General features: G+C 39.0%; 1 protein-coding gene and 2 non-coding genes across 7 annotated transcripts in view; 1 reads left to right on the forward strand and 2 right to left on the reverse strand.

Moving 5' to 3' along the window:
* The window catches only part of LOC150097613 (papilin-like), a 1,184,257-nt gene that overhangs the window by 1,019,003 nt on the left and 147,705 nt on the right, over positions 1-17,549 (forward strand). The window lies entirely within an intron of this gene.
* TRNAF-GAA (transfer RNA phenylalanine (anticodon GAA)) lies at positions 2,164-2,236 on the reverse strand. The gene has a single exon. It is a non-coding gene; the product is annotated as a tRNA-Phe (tRNA).
* TRNAP-AGG (transfer RNA proline (anticodon AGG)) lies at positions 2,251-2,321 on the reverse strand. The gene has a single exon. It is a non-coding gene; the product is annotated as a tRNA-Pro (tRNA).

Genomic DNA, 17,549 nt, shown 5'->3' on the forward strand with positions numbered 1-17,549 from the left:
AGAGGACATAGGTCATCACTTATCATAAGCAGTACCCCACCACCACGCTTTCCCGTCCTATCCTGACGAAAAATGCTATACCCAGCGACTTCTATTCCTGTTGTTATATCCCCTTCTGTCAACCACGTCTCAATGATCCCAATAATTTTTGGCCAGGCTGATGCTATCTGCGCCACCAATTCCTCTCCCTTATTCCGGATACTCCTGGCATTAGTATAAAGCATATAAATGCCATTGTTTCTATACCCAGCATTATCCCTTCTAGACTCCACTGGGCTCAGTGTTACCTGACATTGTCTCCCTTCTCCCAAGTATCCATTCCCACAAGAGGCCACCCCTGCTATTATCCTCCCTGGGACACACTGACTCGTTCTGAACAGCAATCTCTCCAGATGCCTACGTCCTTCCTCATGCAAATGTAAACGGTCTCTCACATACAATTCCTCTCTTTCCTCAAATGCACTCCAAGCATCCACATATACCAGTCCTCTCTTGTCACACATTCTCGCTATTATGCCATTCAATATCACCGCTCTTCTGCTCAGCTCATCATTATCATACCTAGGCAACACGCACACTATTTTTCCTCTCTCTGTCTTCTTCCGTACAGTCTCAAGCAAAAATCTCATATCTCTCGCTGCCCGACTTATATTACCACTCAAGTCATTCGTTCCCACCATCACAATCATCTCATCCACCCTTTCACCTCTCTTAATTGCCATAGCCACCATTTCTATTGTTCCTCCTGGGAAACACTCCTCACGCATCCTATCTTGAACACCACAGATCATTGAGTCACCATACTTTATACCTCTTACCATTCCCTCGCTCCTATTGTTTCCATTCTCTCCTCTTCTTTCATTCCCATACCTCTCTCTTCTACTGTTTCGGTTCTCTCCTCTTCTAGCACTCCCATACATCTCTCTCATTCCCTCTCTCCTGCTGTTTCCATTTTCTCCACTTCTAGCACTTCCATATCCTTCTCTCATTCTGTCTCTCCTACTACTGTTTCCATTCTCTCGTCTTCTAGCATTCCCATACCTCTCTCTCATTCCATCTCTCCTACCACTTCCATTCTCTCCTCTTCTAGCACTTCCATATCTCTCTCTCATTCCATCTCTCCTGCTGTTTCCATCCTCTCGTCTGCTAGTATTCCCATACCTCTCTCTCATTCCCTCTCTTCTACTGTTTCCATTCTCTCCTCTTCTAGCACCCCCATACCTCTCACTCATACTCCCTAAATTCTCTCTCTCTCCTACTCTGATTTGCCTTGCATTTATCTCTTCCATTCTCCTAATCTTATCTTTCATACTTCGGCTCTCATTTACAAGACATTCCACCTCCTCTTTCAACTCATCTATCTCCCTCTGCAGGTCAGTCACTCTTAATCTAAATTCACTCTCCCAAACAAAACCATCTCCTAAACTTTCACAGTCACTCACACCTTCCACACTATCAACTATTATTTTCTCATTCTCTCCTATCATACTACTTGTCTTCCTACATTCATTCCCCTTTCCTGGAGCAACAATGTCGGATATCGATATATCTAATGTACCTATTTCCTCCAACTGCCTGCATTTTGTGCACATACGCTCTCCACTCTCTTTAACAAGCCACATATGTAATTCCCGAGATGCATACATACCGCAAGTACTGCATGCCACAAAGTCCCTTATGATATTGCTAATAATTGAGTTCTTAAATGGCGGAGGACTTGGCGTTACGCCACTTGCGACTGCTGCTGAATCCACCATCATTCCTTACTGCCGAGTAGCGTAATCTTTAATAATTATTCAATTAATAAATAAGAGGAAAAAAAAGTACAAACATCAGAACATTTAAGTACTAAATATAATTAAATAAAATGAAATATAACTAAATACAGTAACTTAGCTTCGTTTTGTCTTTCACCGTTATGCGTTCGATTCCGACGGTACCAAAATATATTATATTGCGACAGCAACTAATTTCCAAAAAAAACAACCACTGAAGTACACTCGTATTCAGAGAAACAATTTAGCACTCAAAAACGTAGAAAAACGGGGAAAAAAGTGGACTATTCACTGATTAAAAATCACTTTCTTCTGCACAGCTCAAATTCACCGCCACGTGCTACGGCGACGTTAGCGCCACTCAAAATTGAATCCTAAAAACATTTCCTGCCGAAACCCGGGATCGAACCAGGGACCTTTAGATCTTCAGTCTAACACTCTCCCAACTGAGCTATTTTGGCGTATAAAATTTCGTGGGCTCGTCCGGGATTTGAACCCGGACCTCTCGCACCCTAAGCGAGAATCATACCCCTAGACCAACGAACCGGCTGTGAATAAATTTCGGTCGAGGCGGATTTGAACCACAGACCTATGGATATCAGTACTGTTACACATCTACAGTCCACCGCTCTGCCAACTGAGCTGTGTTGCAGAAGAGAAAAAATGAGAAGAGTAAGAGGGAAAAGAGAAACAAGAAGAGGTAGTAAACAATTCACAGTGAAAGGTCTTGTTCTCTGCAGTTAGCGATGTTCTCAAAATAGCTGAAGACATGGACCCCAATTTTGAATGCTACTTATTAGTAGAAAGGAAAGCACATGATGCATTTGCTTGCTATAAACAAATTTATGATGAAAAGAAGAAGAGAAATAAGCAAAGCACATTGAACATTTTCATCAAAAAAACAAAGGTTACACCAGAAGAGCATCAGCCTGGTCCTTCACATACGGAGGGTAATGAAGATGTCATCGTGGAGGAAGATTTGAGTGATTATTCTCCTGTTTTATAGTGGCAATAACACAAAGTACAGTTTTATAAGGTTTAAAAATTAAAATGACAGTATACTTATTACAGTTTAGTCCCTAACCCCCTATAAATCTGTTGATTTAATGTATCAACTTACGTCCGACTGACTTACGTCCTGCTAGATGGAATGGAACCCCAACGTATGTAGAGGGATGACTGTATTTATAGAATACACAAATAATTGCGGAGACCAAACATCTGTGTGAAAGTGAGGGGAAGGAATTGGTAAGAGATGGGTCATTTATCAATCTAATTGCTCTCCTCTGTATTGAGTCAAGCATTTTGAGGGAGCTTTTAGGAGTCTCACTCCAAATGTGAGAGCAGTATTTGATAGCTGGGTGGATTTGTGATTTGTATAAGGTTAACAGCTGTTTAGAGGTGAAGTAACGTCTTGAGTGAAAGAGAAATCCTAGTTTTTTTTGTAAGCTGATGCAGTGGTTGTAATGTGTTTATGCCAGGAGAGGCCTGATGTCAGGGTAATTCCAAGAAGAGAAATCTTATATTGTCTAGAAATTTTAGTGTTATCAAAAACAATACTTGGGGGGGGGAGATGTTTCTCTTTTGTGAGAAATAAGACAGAACTCGATTTTTTCTACCAATGGGATCAGATAAGCTCGTCAACTTCAATGCTAGAAAAAAACCCAGTTCTGGCTTATTTCTCACAAAAGAGAAACATTCCCCCCCCCCCCCCAGTATTATTTTTGATAACACTAAAACTGTAGGTTGAAGCTAGTTGTGTAGAGTAAGGTTTGTCAAATGAAAGGGAGGAGTGCAATGTGCTGCTATCTGCAAAACTGTGTATTGGATTAGAGGTCAATTGAAATAGGTCATTGATGTACAGAAGGAAGAGGGTTGGTGAGAGAATAGAACCTTGTGGAACCCCAGCATTAGTTGTATGGTGAGAGGATAAGGAACCATCTATCATCACACATAGTGTGCATCCAGACAGAAAGCTGGCAATCCAACTGCAGAAGTCTAAGATAGTCCAAATGATAAGAGTTTGCTTAGTAAACCTTTGTGCCAGACCCGGTCAAAAGCTTTCATGATATCAAGTGAAACCACTTGAGATTTGTCAAATTTCTCCATGGCATTTGTTCAGAGATATATGAGCTGGGTGATATACTCTCATATATCACCAATGATCTACAGTTCATTGGCAGCAATAGAATCCATACTGGTGGGCGCTTAATAGCTGGGTGCCTGTAGGATCTTAATCTAAAGGTATATAGATGGAGTGGGCTCTATAAATGATATTTTTTTCTTAGTGTATTTACTGGCATTGAGGATAATGGTAGCACTTACCTTGTCAGACCTGATGATGACATTGATGTCATCTTTATGTAGTTTACTGAGGGCATGAAGCTGGCAGAAAGATAGATTTAATTTTGCTATGCAAGGTAGTGTAGGAGTTGAGAACTCATGGTTTTCTCCACTTTAGATAGGACTGACATGAGTGAGATAGGGCAGTAAGATGGCAGTGATTTGTCGCCCTTCTTAGGAATGGGTTGAATATAGGCTAATTTCCAGCTTTGGTGAGAGTATGTACAGGCAGCATAAGATAGGAGTCAGTAATAAATACACATATCAAGCACAACAAATTTTACAAGATGATATGCTGCTCCATCAAGTCCAGTGTATTCCTACCACACGTATGTGAATCACCTGATCATCATCATTTATTCATTGGATTATCCCCTCTCCATGTTAAAAGTTTAATGAAGTGAAACAGCACTAGGAAAGGATTAAAAATAACATTTAATTCTTCCATTGTATTTCATCTCAGTTACAGAGACATCATCATCAGGGAGTACAATACGAGACATGTAACCCACTCACACGCACAAAACTAAATGAAACACTTGGATGAAAGATTAGAATTTAGGTGTGTGTGTGGGGGGGGGGGGCTCTCTATGGACACCTGTCATCAACATAGAATGTAGACTAAGGTCTTGAAGTATTAGTGTTTCCCATGTTTTGGGAAGTTTTATGCAATCATATTTATTCAAATTAGACTGATTTTTGAGAGCAGTAGCAAATTCTACAGTCTTTCATTAATAGGCTTTCTCTTCTAAATTTACTGTGATGGAGCATAATGGTCTTGTTCCAGTTGATTTTGTGAGCTGCATCCAAAGCATAGTCTGCAAGGCCAGATGGAATATAGTCTTGACTGCAGAGGTAGTTTTTATATTCTTCTATGCAGATGGTGTCTGATCTTGCTGTCTGTTCATAATAAGCTAATTTGCAGGAACAAGGAACTCTACATTCACCTGGAACTGAGAGAGGAGGAAGTTTATTTTTGGTTTTATTTTTATTTTATTTTTTTTCATACTGTAGGAACTGTAGCCATTATATGAAAAAGTATGGTGTATATGATTCAGTTCTTCTGCAATAAAGATCTCATTGGGACAAAGTTTATAGGCTCTATGTATTAGTGTTTCAATGACACTGTATTGTTGAGAGTGGGGGGGGGGGGTGATGGGAAATTTTGTGAATGTATCTGCCTGTGTAGTAAGTTTCCTGTATATTTAAAATGATAGGTTACCATTATGTAGACAGGTGATCAAGGCATCTAGACAGGCTAGACTATTATTAGCGATTGTAAATTGGATTCTATGGTGGAGACTATTGAGGGACCAAGAATAATGTTGAATGTGCCTGGCCTTGAGACAAAATAGAAAATAAATAATCTACATATCTTAACCAGATAGAAGGTTTGAGAGAGGCTGAGTCAAAAGCTTGTTTTGCAAAACTTGTTTCATTTTTATTGTCTGCACAAATATGTATTTGTATATTCTGATGTCATGTGTCTTTATTATGCCATACGCTAAATAAATAAATTTATTTAGCAAGGGCTTGTCTTGCAAAATCTTCCATAAAAATAAATAAATAAATAAAAAATTGGTAGAGGGGAGACACCATAGTGGTACCCTCTATTTGCTTATAAATTTTGTTCTTCCAAGAGAAATAACCAGAATGGATAGCAAAAGAAAAGAGATCTATGATATCAAGATATTAAAAAAAATTAAAGCAATAATAAGTTGTCATTTAAAGGAATGTTAGTGAAAAATAAGGCGATGTCAAAGCACACTGGGATATCAGTATCATTAACAATTAGATTATAAAACTCTTCCCATTTTAAAAGTTCTATTGAGAACTTTTAAAATGGGAAGAGTTTTTTATGTATGATGTGGTATGACTAGTAAGGAGGGCAAAAGATTTTGCTAACTGGATAATTTATAACAGTGGGAAACAGTGGTATTACTATAGGATTTTAGGGGGAAATTGGTTTATGAATTTTTAAAATGGGAAGAGTTTTTCATGTATGATGTGGTATGACCAGTAAGGAGGACAAGAGATTTTGCTAACTGGATAATTTATAGCAGTGGGAAATAGTGGTATCTACTATAGGATACTATAGGATCTTAAGGGGAAATTGGTTAATTTTTAAAATGGGGAGAGTTTTTTATGTATGATGTGGTATGACCAATAAGGAGGACAAGAGATTTTGCTAACTGGATAATTTATAGCAGTGGGAAACAGTGGTATCTACTATAGGATACTATAGGATCTTAAGGGGAAATTGGTTTATGAATTTTTAAAATGGGGAGAGTTTTTTATGTATGATGTGGTATGGCCAGGAAGGAGGGCAAGAGATTTTGCTAACTGGATAATTTATAGCAGTGGGAAACAGTGGTAAGTGCCTCCATAGCGCAATTGGAAGAACAACGGTACGTTGCACCCTTCAATTGGAAAAGGCCTAAGCCCGAGTCTCGTCATGATGAGAGGAATCTTTATATGGACTTTTTCAATCGAAGGTGAGTTAGCTAATCTCATACGGAGGTAGCAAGGTTTTTTTTCCTGGAAACTTGGGTTTTTCATCCTGCATACAGACAAATTGGCCCTTCAGAACACATGCAATTTACAGACAAAAAATACTAGCTGTGGTGGTGGGCAGTAGATGGCACTGATGTAGATGATTGGTGGTAGAGGTTTGGTATAGTGGTGGACATGGAGAGTTGTACAATAGGTGTCCTCCCGTGATGAGTCTTCGGACTCCTTGGAGGTGTCACGAATAATAATAATAATACTACTACTAATAATAATTTTAGGTAAGCCCTATATCTGGGGGGGGGAATGGCAACTGAAAGGTTTAAGTGTTTTTGTGATGTCAGGAAGCCAGGAAGAAATTTTTTTGAGTAGCCTTTTTAATTTTTTAATTTGCAATTTAGCAGGATCTTAATCTAAAGGTGTATAGATGGAGTGGGCTCTATAAATGATATTTTGTTTCTTAGTGTATTTACTGGCATTGAGGATAATGGTAGCACTTCCCTTGTCAGACCTGATGATGACATTGATGTCATCTTTATGTAGTTTACTGAGGGCATGAAGCTGGCAGAAGATAGATTTAATTTTGCTATGCCGCAAGTAGAAAGAAGAATGACCATGGGAGGATGATGCTAGTTGATAACACTGGCAGATTGGTAACAAATGTGGACGATATAATTGAATTATTCCATGATCAGTTTATTGGTCTGTTGCATCCTTGTGAAGGCAACATCAGCAGAAGTTGAAGTGTAGAATGTATGGCAGAGGAGGGACATGCTGAATGAGCAGGAAGTGTACGAGTAATTAAGTAAACTTGATGTTAATAAGGCAGTAGGATTTGACAGTATATTTCCACATGTCTTGAGTAAATGTCCTATGGAATTAATGACACTTTTGGCAACTATTTAACATGAGGCTTGCAACAGGACTAGTCCAAAAGGAATGGAAGGTGGGAAAAATTATTCCACTTCACAAAGGAGGGAAGGGATAAGAAAGACTACAAATTACAGGTCAGTCTGTCTGTCTGTCTGGGGTTGTTATGTTAAGCATTGGAGAGGTTGGTGAGGACTAGGATTCAGAAGTGGGTTGATAATAGCGGTATTTTTATGATGTCAGCATAGGTTTTTTAGGTGGAGGTCATGTTTCAGTAATCTGCTTATGTATAGAAACAAGGTAACAAACTCATTCGATAAAGGATATAAGGTGGTGTACTTGGATTTTTCAAAGGACATTGATAGATTCCTATAGCCCTACAAGAGGATTTGAAAAAGCTAGATAGATGGGCAAATGAATGGGGGTTTCAGTTTAATGCAGCAAAATGTAAGCTCTCGAGTTTTGGGAAACATCGATGGGTCACTGCATACTCTATGGGAGGAGTTATACTGGAGGAAGTAGGGGAGACAAGAGATATGGGGTTGATGATTGATAGAAACCTGAAATTTAGGGGACATATTGCAAATGTGGTGAAGGTAACACAGAGGATTGCTGCAATAATGAGAAGGACACTGACCTGCAGAGAGATAAAACAGTTTTGATTCCATTGTATAAGACCCTGATCAGACCACACTTGGACTATTGTTCTCAGATTTGGTCCCCAGGATTTGAAGGGGATAATTTAACTGTGGAAAGGGTACAAAGGATAACAAAGATGGTTTCAGGACTGTACAATAGTTATGAGGATAGGCTGAGGGAATGTGACTGCAGAGTTTGGTGGATAGAAGAAGGAGAGGTGATATGATTGAGACTTTTAAACTGTTGAGAGGTGGTTACAGGGTTAACACTGGGAAGTTCTTTCACTTGGTTGAACAGCGGGAAGGAGTGATGACAAGAGGCCATCCCTGGAAGTTACGAAAGGAAACTGTGAGAAAGAGGATGAGGAGTGGTTTCTTTGCATGGAGGGTGGTTGAACCATGGAATACATTGCCTGATGGGGTGGTGAGAGCGAGAACGGTCAATGAGTGGTATGATAGACTTTGTGTTTCTTAGGGGGGGGGGGACCTCCCCGCGATGAGTCTTGATAGACTTTGTGTTTCTTAGGAAGGACCTCCCACGATGAGTCTTTTGACTCCATGGAGGCCTGAATAATAAAAAAATAATAATAATATGACAAGCTGGTAGCTAAACTGAAACAGATGGGATTACATAACTGACTTGTAAGTTATAAATTAAAGATGCCAAGAAATTATATTCTTGATTTAATCCTTTATCCAAGTATGAGCAAACATTGTTTGGCACATGGATGCATTTTGTTGTATAACTCTATAAGATTATAAGCTGTAGAAAGTTTTTTTTCACTTGATTATATTATAAATTAAAGATGCCAAGAAATTATATTCTTAGTTTCATCCTTTATCCAAGTGTAAGCAAACAAAGTTTGCAAGTGATGACTTCACATAAAGTCAATAGAAGTCATTAGCCTCTATATAAAAGTAGCAATGTTGTGAAAATACTTCACATGCAAACTTTGTTTACTTACACTTGGATAGAGGATGAAACCAAGAATATAATTTCTTGGCATCTTTAATTTATAGTATAACCAAGTGAAAACACTTTCAACTAAACTCTAGTATTAGTAAGTTGGATAGCTGATTGTCTGTCAGATAGTTATCAGCAGATTGTATATGGAGGAGCAGTATCTAAAAAGATGAAGGTCACTAGTGGAATACTACAGGGATCGGTTTTGGGACCATTGTCATTAACTCATATGTTAATGACATTGGTCTGGCTTAATTGGAGATGGGGATGTGCAGTTTCCCCAATGATGCAAAGTTGGAAAGGGCTATGAGAAGTAGAGTAAACATTGTGGCCTTGCACTAGAATCTCAATAAACTATGAGTCAGCAAATGATCGGAACGATCAGTTTAACGTTGCAAAGTGCAAGGTCTTGAAATTTGGTAGGCAAGGTTGGAATGTAGAATATACAGTTAATGGAGAAATTTTGAAGGAGATGTAGGAAATGAGGGATCTGTGATCTGAGATGATGGACAGAGACTTGAAGTTTAGGGGTCACATTGCTAAAACTGTAAGAACATCCCAATGGATTATGGCAATAATGAAGAGTAATGATGAATAATAATGATGTTAATAATAATGAATAATAGAGAATAATGAATAATGTCAAGGGGGGGGTGAGGATGCATTGGAGAAGGCCCAGAGAAGATTTATTAAGTTAGTGTCAGGTCTATAGAATGTTAGATACGAGGAGAGATTGAGGAAATGCAAATTACAAAGCCTTGTGAATAGAAGAAGAGGGGATATGGATATGATTGAGAGATATAAGTTGATAAGAGATTGGTACCAGATTAATGTGGAGAAAATATTTCATAGAGTAGAAGATATCAAGGGTAGAACTAGAAGAATCAATGGAAACTTCTACAGCTTCCATTTAGATTATACAGCTAAACAAATATCAACTATTTATGATATTTGTTTCATTAGAAGCCAAGTTATAGTGCCAAAAGTGACAGTGTTTTTTGATGAATGGTCGGTCGTCACGCTATTCATGCCATACGCGACGAATTCTTGCTATCAATCACTTCAAATCTTCCCGATAAAACTCACCATTGACCGTTTGGCCAAGCAGAACAAATTCTTTGTGGATAATGCCCTTGGAAATCATAGAAACAAATCAGCATTTTCTTTACTTTTGACTTCTCCAAGCGACTTTTTTTCGGATGCCTCTCTTCTGGTGGTCTCCACTCAACACTTTGGCGCTTTGTTTCAGGCTCATACTCAAAACACCACATTTCGTCACCAGTAATGATCATTTCAAGGATGTTTGAGTCCTTATGAGGGTTTTAATGAGTGCAGTGTTCAATTTGATACATTTTTTGGTCATCGGTCAACTTCTGGGGAACAAATCATGAATTCAATTTACGAAGGCCCAAATTCTTGGTCAAAATGTTGTGCACAGTTGATTTTAGAATCCTTAATTCATCTTCAATCAATCTCATGGATGATTTCGGGTTTTCTTCGATGAAATCACACACCTTTTGGATGTTAACTTTGCTCAGTCCAGTTTTTGGATTGTCCGGCTTTTCGTTGTTCTCAAGCATCTCACAACCACTTGTAAACGTGAGTACAGGATAAGCATTCATCACCGTATGTTTTTGAAGCATTTCATGCGTTTCAGTAAAACTTTTACCAAGTTTAACGCAAAAGTCAATTGCAGCTCTCTGTTTGAAACTCATTTTCCGACCGTTCGTTAATACACACTGTCATTCTTGGCACTATAACTTGACGTTTAATGAAACAAATGTCATAAACAGTTGACACATCACTAAGGAAGGCTGCTGCTTTCGACAACAAAAAGACACAACAGGTGGCACCACTAGTTTCTTATATTTTTGAAAAGTTTGGTTTCTTTTTGGACAGAGGGTGTAGAATTCAAAAAACGGTAAATTTTGTATGAAATTCACTGTAAAAAAATAAATATAATATGTAAATATGTGTATATATGTAAATGCTCTGTAAGATGATAAGATGATTATTATTATTTGTATATGTATATAATTTATATACATATAAATTATATACTGACTCATTGAGAGATGCCACATACTACACACACCGCCTATATTCTTGTATTCATTCACACTGCTTGCACATACCACATCCAATGGCAATTCATTCCAATCATGTACCTTCCTATGAGAGAAAAATGTAACCCCCCCTTTCTTACTGGCATTCATTCTCAGCTTTCAAGGATACCCTATTGTCCTTTTCTCCCACCTTCATAAAATGAAAAATTCCATCAACTGAAATCCTGTATGACCCTTTCAGAAATTTATACATCACAATCATATCACTCCTCTTTACATCCTATTGGTTTGTTATTTATACTTTACAAACAAATCTCTTTCCCTCTCCCTGTAAGATTTTTTTTTAAATTATGCCATAAATTCACATACACATATCTAGAACTTAATTTATAGAATCACATGCTATTCTCTTCACCCAAGATCCACATATACACAGTCTTGCTATAAATACTGTTACAAGTTCTGCATATCCCCACGTTGCTCACAGAATTGTGTGAGACCTGTTCTGTCCTGTGTGCAGCCAACATTCACATGCTTATCAGTAGAGAGAGAGTTGTCTAGCTGTATGGGTTAACATGTAAGGGTGAGATTATGAGAACCATGTAGCCTTAATAGCACTTCAATGTTGGAATGCACCCATCTGTTATTTTCAACACACTAAAAACATTTGGGATCAGTCAGATGTTTATGTATCAGACTATTAACCATTATAATGATACAAAGATATATCTGACTGCCAGAGAACAGATCAACTACGGTACATAAGACACAAGAACTTGTGATAGTTATGAAGGCGGGCCTCTGCCGTGATCCTGAGAGAATGCAGAAAGTGATATCATGAGAGATGAATGTTTCGCAGAGAATGATGTCATGTGCACTAACTGATGACCTGGGGGATGAGAGCCTATCATTGATCTACTGGACACTTTCTAACACCACAACTTATGCAGCAGAGGATAATAAAATCAAAGGCATTTCTTCAGTAGTATGCAAACAACAGATACAGAGATATCCAGATATCCTCTTCACAGATGAGAAGATTTTCACCATTGAAGAGTTGTTTAATGGAGAAACAATTCAGTATATGCTCCAGATGGTTGCACAGCATGTGCCATAGCACCCAGGATTCAGAGAGGTCCTCAACCTGCATCAGTGATGGTTTGGTGGTAGGTGATGTATCAGTGAGTATCCAAGTTGCATTTCTGTGAGAAAGAGGATCAAAACCTCTGCCGAGTGTATCAAGATACCATGCTGGAACCTGTGGTACAGCCCCTGAATAACACCTTGTTTTAAGGTAGGCAGTGAACCTTCCAACAGGAATCACCTCCTGCACACAAGGCGAGGACCACACAATAGTGGTTGGAGGAAAATGTGCCTGACCACATATCGCCATCTGATTGGCTATCTGGAAGTCACGATCTGAATGCACTGGACTTTAAATTGTGGTTGGAGCTTGAGCAAGTAGAGTGCAAGAAATGACACCCCAGCCTGAAGGTGGATTTGAAACAAGTAGTGGCAGCATTTCTGCTGGATATTGTGCGTGTGTGCCACCATTGATATATGGCCTGATAGCCTCCGGGTATGTATGAAGGCAAAAGGGAGATATCTCGAACATTGAGTGCTGCTATATGCAAGCTATACATGTGGTATGCTAAAAGCTGTAAATGATATGCTGATAGATTAAAGGTTTATGCACTGTTCAATTTGTAACAGTATTTATGACTGACTAGGTAATAAAACAAATGTTAATTATTAATAATTTATTTGTTTCCTGTACATTTCCTGTTCTCACATGGCTTGTTAATGATGGTTCACATATTCACACCTGTAGGATATGTGCTATTTAGCAATATCAGATTCACTTACAATTTTATTTTTATTTTTAGCAGCAGCCAATTTTGATTAAATAAATAAATAAAATAAATAAATAAATAAAAAGCAAAGGATAACTTAATTTTATTTTATATGTAAACATTTCCTAAATATATAATAACAAATGCATTATTTCTTGTAATGAGTAATTTCTTTATTAATGTTACATATATGAGAGAAATTTTTGTATATTTATGGCCCCACAAACTGTTTAATGGCAATATTTATTTGTAAAAATGACTCATCTCTAATTTAGTCTTTTATATCTGTGATGTAAACTTGAGAGATGAAAATATTGAACTTTCTGACAATGTTTAAAAGTTGTTAAAGAACTGGAACCTTGTTTACAAGTGACTTTTGTATCCTTGCCATGTTTACCACATCAGGCAATAATTCACTTGTGCAAAGTTTGTAGTTCTGAAGAAGAAGTTGAATTAGTGAGATAGAATAATAGAACAGCTGTTGCCTTGATTAGAATGAAGATGATATTCTGAAAAGTCAGAAGTTTAGGGAAGAAATAAAGTTTAACCTTCCAACTTTTCAATATGTGATCTCCAAAAAAAAGTGGAAAAGAGCATTATAAGGGAAATGAGCAGTTATCCCAAATTAATGGATGAATATCTTTAAAATGAAGCAAAGTCGCAGTTAGATAAAAGTGATATATAGTTTTTAACAAAGCAATGGACATTTCCTTTTGATATGTTATGCAGCAAATTTAAGTTTTTATGATGGATTCTTTTTTGTGTTCAAGGATAAGATTTGCAAAACGCTTGAGTGCGGTTAGTAGTTCGAAGAGAATCAATCATTTGATGCTGTTGGCACACTCTCCCTTGATGAGTCCTTGGACTACTTGGAGGTGTCACATAATAATAATAATAATAATAATAAGTTACCGGCGCCAGCCGGTAACTAATTCCTGATACTTATTTGATTATCTTAGTAACATTAGTTAACATAGGGATCACGTGGTGAGCAGTCGTAGCTCCCCTCTCTCCTTGCATGAAATGTTCCCCCTCACTCACACAGGTCCGAACGTTCTTTATAAGTGGTAGGTCTGTCTCAAAACAACAGAACTTATAAACTTTGGTTTAAAAGAATACATTTATTATAGCACAAGAAAAGATACACATTCGATTAGACATTCTAAATATAGTTGAAATAATAACTTCATTACTAAATTACCCTCTTATTCAGAATTGAAAGTCTGAATCCCCCCCCCCCCTTTTAGGTTAAGTGATCCAAAATTTCATTCTCTAAGCTTAAGTATTTCAACTAGATATCTCTGCATTATAATTAAGCTCGAACTCGATCCATCTTTGCAGAATTAATCAATACTCATTCCCTATGTACAATTGTAAGTATGGGTTACACATGGCATATCAAATTCACACTATTTTAAACTATAACATGGAAGACAAAGTCCAACTCTGTAAAGTTTCTATGCCCCACACTTTAAGTGAAAGTCAGGCTAACATTCACTACTACAGCTATCAGCTTCTTCCTAACAAACTGTTCAAAAGTTATGTTCCCTTTTTGGCACAAATTTAGAATAGCACGAGTCTTCTGACACAGACAATTAGTCCAACATAGTCACTGAGGCACTATGAGCAAACAAATGCATGGAACTCTTCAAATCCTTGTCCTCCTTTTCTTCTTTATGTTTACAATTATATAAGATAGATAAAAAGGTTGTACTTTACCATTTTGTCTTTACTAATGGGGTTTCCGTGACTTCCCCACGCTTTCATTTCAGATGTGGCAAGACTTCCGTATTCATTAGCCACTTGCTTCTATGGCTGCTGCGACTTACTTATTTCTTCTTCGAAGGTTGCCCTTCGCTGTCTTTACATTGGTGTGGTTTACCAATGGCTCCTTATTGAAAATCTGGCTTCATTCCACAGGTAGCTTTGTTCGTCTCGGTTATAACAGCAACCGGGAGATAGTTGCTGGTCACCGGCAACAAGCTTCCTCGGCCATCCAGGCTCGAACGGGAACACAGGAGCAGAAAAAACAAGAGAGCATTTGAACCGCGTGCCGCTCCTTATATCTTCCTCGCGAGCACCCTCTCTCATTGTCTACGTCATACACTTAGCTATAGCCGATTGGTTACTTTAACTCTGAACTGTTTAACATGGTCCTAAAACACAGTTTTTCTTAGCTTATTTTACAACAATAATTTTAGTCGAGTTGACATATCTTTGGATCATAATATGTACAGTACTCCTTCAACCCTGTTCTTGTAAGTATAAGCATGTCCTTTCCTTAAGTTTCTATTCTCTCATGTTGGGTCGGAAACAAATGGCCTATGGATAGTGGGTCAGTTATTTGCAACACAAACAAAGGTCCCCCTCCCCCCTTTAATTAAAATTTTTTCCTTAATGGAGTTATTGAAAAAACATTTTTTTTTTTTGATTGATGTTAGCAACATTCTCTTTTTTCGCTGGGTAAGGGTTGACCTCCTTGCCTACTCCTTAGCTTATACCTATGCACTGGATTTTGTGCCTCCTCTCCCTCTCTAGGCCCAGTCAGCCTATCTTGATTCCCCCGATTGGTATCATTTTCACAGGCAACATCTGGGGTCTCATTGTGTCTTATGAAGAAAGGGAAATATTCATCTTGGAGGCGTTCTTCCTCCCTTACATTGTGGTGTCCGTTTTTCTTTGATCGCAGATTGTTGTGGGTCGAGGCTTTTCTATGTCTATATCTGTTCTGGCCCCTCCTTCTTCTCTCATTTCCCCAGACACTCTCTAATGAGTCACCAAAACAGACTAGCCTTGCTGACCTAGTCTTGTATAGTTTGAGGCAATCAGAGTGGATAACGTTAACCTTACCACGAGGGCTGGTTTCCTTGATTCTGAAAGTCACAGGTGTTATCCTCTCGATCACCTCAAATGGTCCGAGTGCACTTTTGCAGAACTTTCCCCCCTTTCCTTTTCCCTTGTAACCCTGATCCATTAGAACCAAACTTCCTTTCTTTAGGTCCTTAGCTTTCCTTAGTCTGTTAGCATACTGTCTTGCATGGAGGGAGCTTCTTTCACTGGTCTCAGCCACTAAGTCATATGCTAACTTGTTATCTCTTATGAGGCTATTTAGATATTCCTCAATGTCGGGAAAACCAGTCTCTGCCCAGGCAAAAAGGGTGTGAGGTAGACGAACATCCCATTCGGAGATCTGCTCCTCTGCTAGCTTCGCCAAGGTGAGCTTCAGAGTGCGGTTCATCCTCTCACACATCTCATTTGCCTGGGGGGTGATATGGGATGGTGAAAATTTTCTTTATCCCAGTGATTCGCATAACTGTAGGAGTACCTCGGCCGTGACGTTAGTGCCCTGATCTGACAGCAGGGTCTCACGTGTCCCATACCTCGAAAAGATCATCTTGAATAACTTGTTTGCTACAGTTTTGGCCGTTTGATCCTTCATGGCCATGGCCTCAGGGAACCTGGAGAACATGTCTATCACGACTAAGATGTACCTATTCCCCTTCAATGTGGGGAGTGGCCCCACAATATCCATGGCCACGGCCTGGAAAGGGCGCGAGGGGAGAGAGAGAGAACGGCTGAATAGTGGCCTTACCAGTGACTGGGGACTTCCTCTGACATAGTATGCAAGAAGAGACATATGCCTCCATCACGTCTCATACCTTCCCAGAGGTACCTATCCGTCACCCTCCTCAACGTTCTGTGTATTCCCTGATGCCCTGCTAGATTAGTATCATGGAATGTGTGTAACATCCATGGAATCATAGCTTCGGGTACTATTATTTTCTCTCTCCATCTCCCAGTGATGCCTTGTCTAGATAGCAGAAGGCCGTCACTGTCTATTTGCATATTGTCATCTGGCTTTGATCCATGATATCTGCCGTTTGCACTTAACAACTTCTTGTAAACCGCTCCCCATACCGGGTCGGTTTTCTGTGCCTGAATGATGTCAGCTTTCTTCCAGGTCTGACACTGGGGTTCGGGTACTCCCTTTTCCTTTGATTCTTGAATGACTGAGACTCGTTCAGCAGTTCTTCCGATGTGGTTGGGACTTTCCTCAGTCTGGGGCGTTAATGACCGGGACAGGTAGTCAGCTACCACATTAGCTCTTCCGGATATGTAACTGACCTCCATTCTAAACTCCTGCATCTCTAAAGACCAGCACACAATTCTTTGATTTTTATCCTTCATAGAAGACATGAAGGACAAGGGTTTGTGGTCAGATCTGAGGACGATGTCCTGCCCTAACAGTAGGTGAAGGAGCTTCCTGAGGCTATATACAATTGCTAATGCTTCCCCTCTCAATTACTGAGTAATTCTTCTCTGAAGGGGACAACGGACAAATTCCTACTAATGAATGTGACTGATTTGAACTATTCCCCTTCCTTTTGTTCCAGTATGGCACCGATAGTATCTTTGGATGCATCAGCCGCAAGGTAGAAGGTCTTCCCTAGCTTTGGGTGAATGAGGATGGGGGCCATAGTTAGTGCCTTGTTTAACGGGAATGCTTCTTGTTGTTCTGCCTTCCAGAAACC

This window comes from Typopeltis vanoorti, chromosome 17 (genome assembly GCF_054136105.1).
Source record: "Typopeltis vanoorti isolate ZY-2024b chromosome 17, IOZ_Tvanoo_1.0, whole genome shotgun sequence".
Taxonomy (NCBI): Eukaryota; Metazoa; Arthropoda; class Arachnida; order Uropygi; family Thelyphonidae; genus Typopeltis; species Typopeltis vanoorti.